Here is a 14431-nt window from a genome sequence, read left to right as displayed (position 1 = left end):
GTTTCCAGCAAATGGTATTCAGAAGCATACTGCCTTTGACTGTGGAAGCAGAGGACAGCAATCATAGTTAGCAGCCACTGATTGCCTTATCCTCCATGAATTTGTCTAATCCTCTTTTAAAGCCATCCAAGCTGGTGGCCATTGCTGCCTCCTATGGGAATGGGTTCCCATGTGCTGCATGAAGAGGTCCTTCCTTTAGCCACCATTCAGCTTCATGGATGTCCACAAGTTCTAGTCTAGTGCTATAAGAAAGGGAGAAAACCTTTTTCTATCTGTGCCATATGTAATTTTATAGTAGAGGAGTGGGGCATTAACGCTACCATAATACCGTTTGGGCTTGTCTCGGTCTTCTGCCTATCTTCACTGCAAACCTTTTTACGCTTTTATGTTGCAAACCACTTTGATATTTCTTTAAAAATGATTTAGCTGTATATAAACATTTTTACAAATAAATAAAATAAGGCAAAGTATCGTGGGCTTAAGGCTGAACTCAGTTACAAACTGAAAGCTAAATATTGTTCTGTTCAGTAACAAAATAAAGCAAAATGAAATAAAAACAAGCCAAAGTTTATTTTCCAAAATTTTGCTTTCATTTTATCCAAGTTCAATTATTGCTAGTTGGGATATAGTCCTGCCTGTACTGTCGCCTTAGCTCTTCCAAGGTTCAGTAGGCAACACACTAATAATTTTGTTCAAGAAACATCAAGGAAAGCAAAATAGACCAGAGTAGAGGCAAGCATGAGCCCTTTTCTCAGGAATTGCCATATTTTTTTCATTTACTTTTTACAGAGCTTCTAAATTCATTGCAGTCCAGTGTTCCCTCTGCTATCCTTGTACATTTCCGCCAGATCTAATTTGTAGTTGGGTTTTTGGGGGTGGTAGTGGGGGAGGGATGTAATAAAATGCAGTTGTTGTACTTCCCTATTGAATGTCACCAACAAAGTATCATTAAGGCCATACAGGGTTCCTATGCCTTTAAATTAAACACTTCCTCTTTGCAGGTTTTCTTGCTTCTTGTTTTTCTTGGCTTTGGAATTGATGCTGAGTTGTCTCTTATTTGCCGCCTTAACAGCCTCTTTGAATTGCCCCAGTTTCAGCTCCCCTGGGATGGAGGGAAATCGAGTTCCTTTTAAAAAAGAGAGAGAGAGCAAAATGTCCTCTTTGTTATTTCAAAAGAAATGGTAAAAATGAAAATTACTTGTAAGCACACGATCCACTTGCACAGACTTCACAACCCACTTGTGGCTTGCAACCCATAGTTGGGGAAATGCGGAGTTAAATATGACCAGGTGAGCTGGTGGCTCCCAGCAGGTCCAAGCCAGTTGTGTACCCACCAGCCTGATCACATGCATTTCACTCTATGAACTGAACTGTGATTCAGCAGTGGCCCTCCAGATGTTGCAGTACTCCAACTCCCATCAGCCCCAGCCAGCATGGTTGAAAGTCAGGGGTGATGGGAATTGTAGTCCAAAACATCTGGAGAGCCACAGGCTCTCACCCCCCTGCTTTAGTGAAGCTAGGCTCTTTATAGATACATTACTACTACTGCTACTACTACTACTACTACTATTACTACTACACTTTGGTTTAGCTAGTTTAGTCTAGGGTCAAATTTTAACCCATCTTGGAGCACAAGGAAGTGAAGACATGATATAGAAAAGGATGTGATTAAATTTAGCAGCAGCAAGGAGGCAGGGCATGTAGTGACTTGAGTGGGAGCCAGCAGTAGCAGCGAAAGTCTCGGAGGAGAAACCACAAAGTCTCCACGCAGCTGCTGCGGCTCAATACCCGGCATTCATGGTATGGCTTCATGAAACTGCCTTGTGACATTTTTATTTATGTCAGTGACAGAGTAGCATTGTTGGTGGTAGGAAAGGGGTTGGTCTCTCAAGGCTTAGAAAATGCTCTCTGGGTGTCTGGGTGCTTAGAGAACGTATAGGTACTGATTGGCTCACTTATTTATATATTCACACACACACATGTATGTATGTGTGGGCTCCATTCCTGCATTCAGTTATGTAAGGGGCAGAGCCAGCCGTCTTTCCCTTATGCAGTGTGCAATCTGGAAGCAGATACGTAACCAGTGAAGTAAAAACAGCATCCTGTTCCTTCACCACAGGCCACATATATAGGACCTGAATGAGATTTGTGGCTGTTGGATCTGTTCTGCTGTTGCCATCATACAATCAGCTTGATTGTCTGAACAGACAAGACTGCAGGATTTCCCATCTCCAAGCTACCTAATTATTTTACAATACCATGTGAGGGTACGAAGGAAATATTTCCTCATTGTTATGGGTTCAAATAAATATTATAGAAGAGCAATATCTTGTGGCGTTTTCAGTGGCAGTGGCTCATTTGGCACCACCAAATTTCCCCCCTTTTGTTATGGTCCTCCTGCATTTCTTTTTAAAGATGCCATTATTTTCATAGTAGATGCTCAGAAAGGCGTAAGTTAAAAATAAGAAGTTTGAGCAAAGAAGAAGTTTGAGCGTGTAATGAAACACAAGATAGAGAAACTGCTGGCACTGGTTCCTGTTCCTAAAGTCAAGAGGGTGGCAGAAGTAAATCTGAACCAACAACGTACCAGATTGTTATGAGTCAGAGGGGAAAGATGGTTATGAATCAGAGAGAAAAAATGACTGCGTATCTTAAATCTCAGGGTTTTCTCTGACATCAAACACATTGACTCTGGATTTTAGCTTCTCGAACATTGTGGGAGTTTGTTACTTGCCTCTTAATAATGGTAGTCAGATGTGAGTACAGATATTTGCTGCCCAAGGGATTCCCGGAGTTTGGGGAGGCGTGTACCTCATGTTTGTGACTGAGCATCCACCCACAATTGTTTGCATTTGAACAATTTTCAAAGTTAACGGCAAGTAGCTTAGGTTACTACGCAAACTGTGCCCTTTCGTGGAGAGGGATAGTTTAGTCACTGTGATGCATGTGTTGGTAGCCTCACAATTTGACTTCTGCAACATGCTGTATGTGGTGCTTCCCTTGAAATTGTTGCAGAAGCTGCAGCTGCTGTAGAGTGTTGCAGCTGAACCAAGTGGGATTTACTTCTGAGTAAGACATTATGGTTATATTTATTTCTGCCTTTTATTACAGATGATCTCAGGGTGTATCACAACAATTTGAAACACAATAAACATTACATTGAAGTACAACTGAAACCAGGAGTGGGTGGTGGGATGGAGGGACAGCACTCATATCAACTCCCAGCAGCTGAGTCACTGCTACTTACAGAAGAGAGGTGAGCTGGGCTCTTTCTGCTCCTGCTGGTAGCTGCCTGCTTCCGGTTAAAACATTTAACACAATCCAATGTGTAGGATTGCACTGTAAATGATTTTTATCTTGCCTTCCCACCAAAATAACCTTCCAGGTGGCCCCATTAAAGATCGCACTGATTTAAACAGTGTAAAATAGCCATAACGAATAAGCTTATTTAATGGCTTAAATAGATGAAACCACCCTTTGTAATGGTCACAAAACAAGCTATTTTCTCTTTTCCTAAATGGGAAATTTATGTGTGATTTGCAGTGTGTTCATTGCAAACTGAAGATCTCCTGTGGTCACGAGTTTCTCTTTGTTGATCATATGGCTTATTTTCTGTACTTTGCATTTATGTTGTTCCTCCCCTTGGCTGAGAATGCCTTCCGCTCATCTAAAGCTATATGATCTCGATGATAGCTTGTAAGATCCTAATCTGCCGATATCAAAGGCCGGAGTTTATTCCCTGTTGTTTGTGCAGAGGAATTATTTAACAAGGAATCCTTGTAAGTGTGAACATCATACATAAAACGACATAACACTTGGGGGAAAATAAGAACTAAGCCAATATTTCCACACCAGCTTCAAAGCTTAACATACTTCCATATACAGATGCTTTTTATTTCTCATCTGTGGCTTCTGTCCGTCCTAATTGAATCTGACACCAGAAACATAAGTTTTCCTCCTCCTCCTGATTATGTTTTGACTGGAATGTTAAATACAGCAATCCCTCATTACAAAACTCTGTTAACTGTATTCTAAAACAGCACATGATTTACAATTGCCGTGCTTTACATCTATTGCCCTTATCTTATATAAGAGTAATTGTGCCTTCTCTCCAATCTCTGCCACATCTTTTCTTACATATTTACACAATTTGTGAACTGCTTTGTATCTGAGAAAGAAATTCAAAGCAATGTATAAAAAGCCTTGCATTCAACAATAAGCAATGTAAAAAGGCAAACAATATTTTCAACCTGATGATTCAGTATGGCTGAGTTCTCACCCCTCTGAGGAAGCTTGTCTACAGAAGAATCTTTCCACCATGGTCTGAAAAACCAGCAAGTCTGGTGCCTAATTTGTACAGGGAGGCAATTCCATATTTTTGGTGTTGTGAAGTAGCAGATGGTGCGATAGGCAGTAGCGCTCACCTGACCTCTGAGCAGCACAGCAGAGAGAGTTGGAGACATGAAGCGACAAGGAGGTTAGCGCTGTGCAAACATACCATCAAGTGTGCTGCATTGGCTCTGCCAAAACATTTGGTCACCTCACCTGTCCAACTCTCCCTCCCGATAAGCAGCAGCAACTCAGTTGTTGGAAGGTCAGGTGAGTGCTACAGCCCTACCATACTATCAGCCACTGGTGCTGTGACACGGAAGGCTCTTCATTGAACTGTAATGGAGTGGGCCTCAGATTACCTAGGTACCATCATGCAGTGGCTGAACAGGGATGCAGGGGATCTTTCAAGTAACTTAGTCCTGAGTTGTTTAGGGCCTTGTACGCAAGTATCCAAGCCTTAAATGTGGCTGGGTAGCATACTGGCAACCTGTCCAACTTTCTCAATAGATATGTTATATGCTGGTGGAAGGCTGCTCCAGTTAGTAGTCTAGCTGCTGCATTCTGCATCAACTACAGCTTCTGGATCAACCTCAAGGGCAATCCTACATAACTGCTCTTTGCAACAATGCAGTCCGTTGGTGCAGCTTATATAGACCAAATATATATATATATACACCAATATCTATCTATCTATCTATCTATCTATCTATCTATCTATCTATCTATCTATCATCTCTCTATCTATCTATCTATCTATCTATCTATCTATCTATCTATCATCTATCTAATCTATCTATCACAGCCCACTTTAGGAACCACTAGTACCGACTCTGCTACCAGCCAGTTCATGGAGAGGTAGCCCACTCAGAAGCTTCACTTCTTGCCACCCAGGAAGAATATCACAGCAGTGGGAAGGCCAACCAATCTGATGAAGTGGACTGTCGCCCAGAAAGCTTGTGTATTAATAAATGTGTTAGTCTTCAAAGTGCCACAAAATTCTTTGTTCTTTTTCTTCCAATGGCTACCCCTCTAGAAATTAGAAAAATTTTGGTGATAAGAAATGATGATGATGATGATGAATGTATATGACATGCTGCAAAATGTTCTAAAGTGTTATTAAAATTATTATAATAGTGATGATTAAGTCATTTAGGCTCATAATTTCCAAACTTCCATTCTAGTTTTTATGATATTCTCCCTGGAAATGCAGGATATTATTACAAAGATTACATTTAGTTACTTCACCAAAGCAAGATGGCGGTTTAACTACCTAGTTTTCTAACAAAAGCAATTTTTGATAATTTTTACTACATATAAAAGGTTCACCACCCTCATCCCGTAAATCCCTGTCAGCTCTGACAAACGTACCTTGTAGAACTGCGTGGTGAACGTAAGGGCAGTGTTAAAACACTTCTCTTGTTCTGAGCAAAATTTATAACATGGCTCTTGGAACTCACTTTTTGCTCCAAACTTCTGATACTCCTGTAATACAGTAATCAGCATGTCAGTAGGCTATTTTTTCTGAATAAAGACAAGGTTGCTGAAATGGATTAGACACAGACATTCGCATAGCATTGCATAATTCAGAAAGTAGGCCCGGTGCACATGATTTGCATTAATAGCCTGCATAGAGGCAGCTTTTTACAACTCCCTCTCATTAAACTCCATGTGGAGGATTGCAGACTGTCAATCAATTACAGCAATTTCCTTTTCCATATTTATTCCATCACTATCACTGACAGTTACCATTAAGTGACATTAATACAATACAGTAGCATCTTGCTGTTCTCCAGTGCTCTCTTCATGCACGGCATCTTGGGATACTTAATCTCCTAAGAAGGTTAAGAGTGCCTGTTAAAAAGAGGGAGGGGAAAAGGTGACCACTTTCAGGGATGGAGAGTGTTTAAGCTTAGAAAAGAAAGGAGGAGATTCTCCCAAGGTGCTCTGGGAGTGACATTTGTTAGGAAATGGAACGCACACTCTGGTGTTAATGAGTTGGTAGGAAGAACTGGCTATATAAATGTCTTTTAAACATTAGGGATAAGGGCTTTTGAGAAGTGTCGAGGATATCCTTAACTATTAGAATTGTTTGTGGGCAAAGAATAAACAGGAGACTCATATTCCACATGGAGTTATATTATGTAAGCAAGTGCCAGAATGAAAAGCAAATGATAGTTGTATTATGCTCTGGTTATCTCCCGCTTGGACTACTGCAATGCGCTCTACGTGGGGCTACCTTTGAAGGTGACCCGGAAACTGCAACTAATCCAGAATGCGGCAGCTAGACTGGTGACTGGGAGCGGCCGCCGAGACCATATAACACCGGTCTTGAAAGACCTACATTGGCTCCCAGTACGTTTCCGAGCACAATTCAAAGTGTTGATGCTGATCTTTAAAGCCCTAAATGGCCTCGGTCCAGTATATCTGAAGGAGCGTCTCCTCCCCCATCGTTCTGCCCGGACACTGAGGTCCAGCTCCGAGGGCCTTCTGGCAGTTCCCTCACTGCGAGAGGCCAAGTTACAGGGAACCAGGCAGAGGGCCTTCCCGGTAGTGGCGCCCGCCCTGTGGAACGCCCTCCCATCAAATGTCAAAGCGATAAACATCTACCTGACATTCAGTAGACATCTGAAGGCAGCCCTGTTCAGGGAAGTTTTTAATATGTGACATTTTAGTGTATCTTTCATCTTTGTTGGAAGCCGCCCAGAGTGGCTGGGGAAAGCCAGCCAGATGGGCGGGGTACAAATAAATTATTATTATTATTATTATTATTATTATTATTATTATTATTATTATTACTTGATCTTGCTTTGTAAGGATGGGATAATGTTTTCTGTTTCTGAGAAGCATGTAAGTGCAAAGAGAGGTGATTGAAGTGATGAATCATATTTTGCCCTCCTTATCACCTGAGGATCAGGTAACAAGGATATATATATATATATATATATATATATATATATATATATATATAGTGTTTCATATATGTAGACGATTTTAACGAGCAGATTTGGGGGGCTAAGATGGCCTGTAGGGAGAGGAAGTCCCATTGCACAGACAAAAGTCATGGCGCTAATAGAATAATTTTGTTGGATACCACTCGCCATTTTCTTTATGTACAATGATGATTGTAGTGAGATTGTTTATTTTCTGTAAACTACTCTGAGTACAAATGTATCTGTGGGAAACTGACTAAGACTTATTATAGCACATCATTTTTAAACCATTTCCCCCCACTCAGTTTTGAAAATCATGTTAAAATGGGTGCTAAAGGGCTTTTTAAATTTCAGCACTATTTTGCCTTTAGTTCAATAACTGCAAAAAAGGAAAGGAAAACAACAGAACTATAAATGGAGGAAAAACTAAAATGTGATAAAATGGTTTTTTAAAAGACTAGAAAGTTGGTGGGTGTTTTTTTTTAAAAAAAATGAGCTTTACAATACATTTAAAGGAATATTTTAAAAGAAAGTTAAGGCCTATTTAATTCAGATTGCTTTGTAGTGTATAAAATAAAATGTCTTATCTAGGAGTAGCAATAGAATAATGGGCTTTATCATCATATACTATTGCAGATTTCCTTACACTGTCACATTTCACGAATTCCTACGAAAGTGAATTATCCTTGTAAAACCAAATTGTTTCCAAATGTCACTATTTCCAAAAAGGGGAAGGAGAACAAGAATTGCACACTGGGTAGTAAACCAAATAATTGAAAAAGAGAGATGAATATCCAGTACTACAATCATCTCTTTTATATGGCATTTCAATCGGTTGCAATTACAGAATGATTTGGTAACACAGCAAAAGCATATTGGCTTTTAGCAGAACAACAGGATGTTGATAGTCCTTTAATATCATTGCTTTGGCTTAAAAAGGAAAAGGAGCTGGCCTATGCAGCTGGGACAAAGACCCTTCATAGGATCTTTGTTAACAGCATGAGATAGTGTAAAATAAAAGTCTAAGAGCTGGCGATGCACCTTTAAGGTCACTTCTTCGTAAATGAAGTGTTTGATGTATGGAATCTTTTTGGAAATAGAAACATCAAAGTAAATTGTGGGCTGAATGTTTATGAATCTTTTGCTTTGCGGTGCTCTGCTGCTAGTGCATTGGGTTCTGCATACTCTGTCTTCTTCTATCCTTTGCCCCTATGAATGGGGTTTCAAATGTCACACTCCACTCAAATGACGGAACTCTCTTCAAGGCCAAGAAACCATTGCAAGGGAGCTAACTCATCAGCACCTGCGACTTCATACCACAATGTCAGCCTCTGCTTCCCCAATTCTCTTAAAATTAGCAGCACAAAATGTTATGAGATACTAGTGCTATAAATCAGAAGGGATACTATGCTAGAGGAGCAGGAAACACATTTTATTTTTTTCCTATCAAGTGTTTGTGATAGTTAGATGCTAGATTCAGATAGAGGCAGTGTGGTGTAGCAGTTAGAGTGTTGGACTTGGACCTTGATAGACCAGCCATGAAGCTCACTGGGTGAAATGGAGCCTGTCACTTTCTCTTAGCCTGGCCTACTTCACAGAGATAAAAGGGGGAGGAGAGAATTATGTACCCCCCTTTGAGCTCCTTAGAAGAAAGGCAGGATATAAACATAATTAACAACAACAACAACAACTTGAATGGTGGGACGGTTTGCCCCCTTTTATGATGCTTCCCGTAGCCACTATTTTTAGAAGGCTACAAGACAGTCATCATTTGGCTAAAACTGGGGAAAATCTAGGATGGGTATTGTGTATTTCATTGAGGGCCCTTTGCATTCCTCCCTCAACAATAGACAATGATAGTTTTGTGGCATCTGTTCTAAAGATGTTAAGGAGACAGCAATTTCCATCTCTTCCAGTGTTTCCATTCTGCTACATTTTGGCTTCTGCTAAAACCTACACTATTCGTCTCACTACCTAAATAAATGCAATTAATGATGCTATTAATCCCACAAGTAATTTCAGTACAAGGGGAACGTCAAAAACAACAGGGAAAGTAATGTAATTGTTTATGTTACATTTGCGGACAAAAGAAGAAGACGACAGCATACAGTGTTCATGTCCACTGGCCTGATTTCTGACCAGTATGTAGAGTATAGCAACTTATTCTCCCGTTTCCATTTCTAATTGAATTCTCCATCACCCCCAATCTGGGCATACCCACTCTGTGGATTTGGCTCTCCTAGAGATTTGCTTTGACATTTTCCTCTGTGATGCCCTGACCTTCCTGTCTTGCCTGTTGAGTTGATATAACAAAAGGACTTTGCAATCACAAACTCATCATTAAATGCTGCATTAGCACTTTCTGCTGTTGCCCACGGGCTTAACTTCTCATCTTCTCTGGCCTTACTGACTTCTCCACTGCTTCTTGTATCTCTATCTTTCTTCCTAGGTCAGGCGCTTTTCCAGACATCCTTTCCCCTCTTTCTTTGATATATGTCATAGTCCAAGCAGTATCGGTTGCTTGCCAGCACTATGTCCTTCTCAGAGAGTCTCCTAAAAGTTATTGCTGCCAAACAGAACGGATGTCTTCTTTCTCCTACTGCACTGCTTGTCATTTATGGGCAACAGTTCAATGATCTCTCCCCTTTTTTGTTCACTGAACTCATTTAAAATCCAAACAATTTCGGCTGTCAAGTTGCCTGTTTGTGACTGTTCCTCTGTTTATTCAGCATCACCCCCAGCCCCCAAACTGTTCCCTGTCACTGTTCATCCTCTGAGTTGTCAGTGCTTACCCTTATGCTTCTAGGTTTTTAATTCAGTTTGTGTACAAATCTTTATCCACATTTTAAAGCCTGTGTGTATTCCTCATTTCATAAATGAAGGCTGCAGTTCTCTGCACTCCTATGCTTAACGCTGAAAATAAGGCTGCAATCCTGTGCATGCTTATCTGAGCATAAGCACCGTTTAAGAGAAGGGACTTTTTTTTGGAAACAAATATGCCTAGGATAAAATTGGAAATCACATATTGCTGCTGGACCTTTGATCTTGAGAAGGCAAGTTCTTATTTAGATACAGAATCAGCCTCTTATCTCTTTTTGTTGGAGCTATTTCCAAGAGTAACAGATATAAATAAAGAACTAAAGCTACTCCTGAAATAAGATTTATTTTATTTTTTGCATGTGCATTGATGTTTGATTCTAAATCTTGGGGGGGGGGGCAGGTAATGTCGCCATTTCAAAGTTCTGCACAGCGTTAGCCTTAGGGGTGTTTCACACATTACTATTTCTCTGTATAAAGATAATGTAGGAAACATATGTAGGGAAATGTGTTTACCATAATGTGTGAAGTGTGGCATAATTGGTTTTCATGCTGTAAGAACATGGACCAGGCATCCACTGAAGGCAATGGCTGCCTGACCCATTTGCTCAAACAGCAGAGGAAACACACCTCTCTTCACACATTTATGCTAAGCACATTTTCGCTCATGGAGATTATCTTTGTGTAGGGAAATGGTAATCTGTGAAACAGCTCCTTAGAATAGTATGTCACCCGTGACCGCAGAATGGTGTAGGGACTTCCCTCTGTAAAATGCTTATCGCCCTTTAAAACAAATTTGCAAGCCACAGCCTATTTACTCCCATTTGAAGGGGAAAGTGAAGAGTGCAATGCACTTTAGTTTCAAAGAAAGAAACTGCCCTAGACTGGCTAAAAAGAGAAGAGGCGATTCCCCATTGTATACAGCTACAAGTCTAAAGGGTAAGAGAGCAGAAGGTGCTCAAACGCATGAATGGTTAGCAAAGAATGGCATATCTATACGGTAACTGTAGCAAGAACTGCAAAATACAATTAACCTTGTTGAAACCCGGCATCACTTCTTGTATCTACCACCTCTCCTTAGAGCAGCCAGCATTTTCCTAAGACCTTCATATCTGGTACTGGGCAAGAGCTATTGCTAGCTAGTTAAGCTGTCAGCTGATGATGTGATTATTGTTGTTTGTACCTGCCTACCAAAGTGATTTGTAACATCTAATTAACAAGTATGTTTTAGAAGGCTGTTAGCAAGGGACACACTTGCTATTGCTGTTTACAAAGTACTATCCATATACAGTGGTACCTCGGGTTAAGTACTTAATTTGTCCCGGAGGTCCGTACTTAACCTGAAACTGTTCTTAACCTGAAGCACCACTTTAGCTAAAGGGGCCTCCTGCTACCGCCACGCCGCCGGAGCACAATTTCTGTTCTCATCCTGAAGCAAAGTTCTTAACCTGAAGCACCATTTCTGGGTTAGCGGGGTCTATAACCTGAAGCGTATGTAACCTGAAGCGTATGTAACCTGAGGTACCACTGTACTTGGAGCTCTGCAGGAGCATCATATGGAAAAACTAGAAGCCATTGGCTCATGGAGTGAATATTTTAAAGGGCAGTGGGGGAATCAGGTGCTGCTGCTTTGTGTAAACGTCCTTTATCTCCCTTCCTGGACTGATCGCCAGCCTTTTGCCCCTTGCTCTCCTTTCTTCCTGTGCTTGAGGTTGGGTGTTGACTGCTCTGCCTGCTGTAGGCCTTGCCCACGCCTCAGATGAAAGGGAAAATCAGAAGGTAGCCATTACACATTTGCAAGGAAGGAAACAAAGACCCGCAACGCTGACACCCTCCCACTAACTTTGGGTTTTAATGGTGGGCTTAATTTCCTCATGAAAGGGAAAAACAAAACGGAAACAGCCTTGCGGTGGATAGAGGGGGTAGTGGGGAAACGGCAGCTGTTGTATTCATGGTTAATCAGGTGTGTCTGCCTTTATGTAGCATCTGTCTGCTACTGTTACGGTGCCACATGTGAAAAGGGACGGGAGGAAGAGAGGCATTCATGTTCAAAGCCTTAAGCACTGACCTCTGTCTCTGTCTCCTCAGGGTTCGGGCGCTCGTCTATTCATCTTGGCCTATTAATGTAAGATTGCAATTCTGTTCTATCAGGCCGTCGTCGTAACCATCTTGATTGGATGTTGTTCAGATTGCCATAAAATCGAGTCCTTACCACGCCGGTTTCCATTTTGTTTCACAAATGACCTTTACAAGTAGGTTTCCAGTGAAAGAAATGGCCATATTTCCTCGCCAAAGAACTTGACAAGGAAAGGTTTTCAGGGAAGGAGTCCAAAACCAATTATCCATTCCAACTTAAGTTGATTTTGGACTGCTGAAGGAATCCCCCAAGAGAGGAATAAGCAGGGCCCGTTCAAGCACCTAACTGCCAATTTTAAGAGTCAGTCTAGTTTATTGCCCTGTTATCCATTCCACACTTTGGTAATATTTCTCTGGTAAATTTCTTTTTGATACTGCGCAGTGGAGGAAATAAATTATTATTTGTTTTAAAAATTGAATTTTCCCTACAGGATGACACTGTTTTTCTAAATATATTTCAGTCTGGCTTCTGGGGCAGGTTTGGGATAGAAATGATTTTGGTTGCCCTGGTGAATGAGCTGTAATAGGAGAGCAACAATCCTGTGGATTCTCCTGGACTTCCCACCAGCATTCCATATAATTGAACAAATGATTTTTCAGGGTTGGGTGTTAGGGACCCTTCTCTCGGTACCTCTGCATGCTAAGGCTTATCAGTTGGTTACTGGAGGAAGACCCTTGTAAGTGATGGTGCTCATAATTTTCAAGTGATGGTGCTCCCTTCCTAGGCTTGTCTACCTAGTGTTTCTCTTACGAAACTGCCAGCAAACTTGTGTTTTTCATTACATTTGATTGCCTTTTATGATATCTGGTTTCTCCGTTTAAATTGGATGATAATATTAACCCTTTTTTAAAAAAAATTGCAGCCTACTATTATATTCGATTTTATATACTGTTTTTGCTGTTTTTGTTTATATATATATGTGTGTGTGTTAATTGGTTTTGTTAGCCACCATGAAGCATATGTGGGAAGGCAGGGTATCAATCCCTAAGGCTGCAATCCTAGACCCACTTTACTTGGAAGTAAACCCCATTGAACTCGATGGGACCTGCTCTTGGGTGGGCATGTATCAGATTGCACTGTCAGTATATTAATAAAATAACCATTACGTTAAGTATGCTGTGGTCAAACTGAGGACTTTCCATTACTTTAAGTATCTGAAATAATTATACTGTTTAAAATGACTGCCCATCTAGTTCCTTGTTGCTGGAGTTGTTGCTTCGCCGCCGTGCTGATGAGTGTTTCTGAAATTGCTGTGTCTTTGTCCCCTGCACCCAGCAGCTCCACCAAATTGAAACTCTTTCTGATAAAACCCTGCTATGCTCTGTGCTATATAAATCAACAGCAGTGTTGACACTCGGCTGGCATTGTCAGAAGGGAAACAGGTTAGTGCCAGGATGGTGCATTTGGCAGAGGCGATGAGCAGCTTCTACCTCCACAGCCGTTGGAGCACTTCCTCTGCAGCACAGTCCTGTAATTAGACTGAATGGCAGAGTAAACATATGGGAAAGGGTAGGAGGGTACCACAATGACCTCTGTATGTGTCTGAAACAGGGAACAACCCTGGCTAGATGCAGAATTGGACTGGAAATACAGTGTAGCCCTGTCAAAACACGTCCTTGTGCCCTGCTAAATCTGGTGCTTTTCTGAGGCTCTGCCATATTACAGTGTGTTAGGCCACTGTGGCAAACTGAAATTAGGCTGCATGCAGAATAGCCCAGACTAATTTAATGCAGGCCTTGAAGCAACAATGAATTCGGGTCATGAGACATGTTAGCCAGACTTCCGCCAAAGTCTGCGGAAGCTCACACAACACGTTCAGAAAGCAGCCAGAGGGAATAATGAACAGTAATTAGAGATGGGTTGCGGTGACACCTCCTACCGGTTGCCTTTCCTGGTGGCGAACACCACCAAAGGCAAGGCATAGCCATCAGCTATTTTTGTGAGGGCCTTCCTGGAACTGGGTGTTAGCATAGTTACATTCTGGGAAGCTCTTGGCTTGCACTCAGTACTTAATTTCTAAAGTTAAAGGTGCCGTGCCTCAAGTCTGCCTGCAAGTCTCATCCTCTGACCTGTCTGCTCATCAAATATGCATGGGGACTGTCTGTGTTTACTCCTTTGTGAAAATAAAAGCATGATGTAAGTGTTCTCCTCCTGTTTCTTGCAGGGCTGAAACCTGGTCTGAGCCCCAGGGAGCGATTTGAGCTCTATCCAGGGC

General features: G+C 41.4%; 1 long non-coding RNA gene across 1 annotated transcript; it reads right to left on the bottom strand.

The window, feature by feature from the left end:
• Window positions 1-567: 567 nt before the first annotated feature.
• Window positions 568-13680, bottom strand: LOC309374479. Its single transcript, XR_014170601.1, has 3 exons — window positions 13386-13680; window positions 5701-5814; window positions 568-1126 (listed from the first exon to the last, which is right to left on the bottom strand). It is a non-coding gene; the product is annotated as an uncharacterized lncRNA (long non-coding RNA).
• Between the last annotated feature and the right edge of the window lie 751 nt (window positions 13681-14431).

Source organism: Podarcis melisellensis, assembly GCF_964234715.1.
Source record: "Podarcis melisellensis genome assembly, chromosome: 7".
In the NCBI taxonomy this organism is placed as follows: domain Eukaryota; kingdom Metazoa; phylum Chordata; class Lepidosauria; order Squamata; family Lacertidae; genus Podarcis; species Podarcis melisellensis.
The sequence above is the reverse complement of the archived record's forward strand: the minus strand, read 5'-3'. Positions and strand labels throughout refer to the sequence as shown.